The sequence below is a fragment of the Primulina huaijiensis genome, chromosome 3 (assembly GCF_012295235.1).
Source record: "Primulina huaijiensis isolate GDHJ02 chromosome 3, ASM1229523v2, whole genome shotgun sequence".
In the NCBI taxonomy this organism is placed as follows: domain Eukaryota; kingdom Viridiplantae; phylum Streptophyta; class Magnoliopsida; order Lamiales; family Gesneriaceae; genus Primulina; species Primulina huaijiensis.
The window spans coordinates 1561828-1563131 of record NC_133308.1 but is presented as its reverse complement, the minus strand read 5'-3'; positions in this window follow the sequence as shown (position 1 = coordinate 1563131).

Sequence of the window (1304 nt, the reverse complement as noted above, 5' to 3'; positions counted from 1 at the left end):
TATATATATAAGATTCTTGAACTATAATTAATCCGAAACTTTATAGAATTTCATCACCACGTAACATTTTTTATCATATGCTAGCTAGGGGCTAGCTAGCTCATTAGTTAATTAAACATTAAATTCAGATAAAAGAAATACCAAAAATTATATAGTTTACAACAATACTCTGTACGCAAAACTCGATTATGAAAACATGGAGAACTCAAAGCTATATACATATCTGTCTCGCAAAATTGATTTGTGAGACCGTCTCACAAGAATTTTTGTGTATATATATGTAAATTCCTATGTGTCCTCCAAGTACGATTTTCTCGTAACAATCTAGCAGATAACGGTGCCACGAAATATTCAACACAATATGATTAATCACTTATTCATTAACGTTATTTTCATAAATGGATGAAGGCTTTAATTATCTCACCTCCAAACATTGATTTGCCTTATATGTAACAATATAGAAAATAAATGTATTTGAGGCACAACATATATGTGAACGCGGAGTTAGTCTCTTGTAACGGGTCAAGTCTACTCATATTTACAATAAAATTTAATATTTTTCATTGGTGACTCAAATAAAAGATCTGTCTCACAAAATTGACTCATAAAACCGTCTCACAAACGTTGTTTTAATGAATGTGACCACCTTCACCAACAACATTGAATTCCCAACAGCCCCGATAAGGAAAGCAGGGAGGCTGTCTAATGTCTTCTTTCATTGTTACTAAACAATTCATTATTTGCAATATTATATATCCATCATAACAAAATAAAATTCATATGAAAGGAAGAAGCTTGATTGAATTTATCAAATTACACAATAAATTTTTATGTGAAATATAATTTTTTTCCCCTATAATTTTGTGGATATATTGATTAAGTGGAGATGACAAATTAAAGGTTCAATGATTTTTAAAAAAAATTGTTTTGGAGTAAGTGACAAAGTGTTGAATATGTGACAAGTAGATCAAAGCAAGTTGTATCAAAGGCAAAGAGGTCCCCGGAATGAGAATGTTCTTGCGGGGACAACCTTCTTCAATAGTTTGGGGGTAAAATTAATCGTGTTACACATCTTGGACCACTTTGTTTAATGACAAATAATTTTTTTTTAAAAAATATATATCCTAAAATATGATATTTGAAATATATTTTAAGATATTCCATATGTTATTTAATTAATTTGTCTTATTTGTCACTTCTCAAAAAATGTCCCGTCGTTGTAATGAATTTCATCCCCATTCTAGATTTTAAAATATCGTGCACAAATTATGTGATGGCCGTAAACAAATAATGAAATATATATA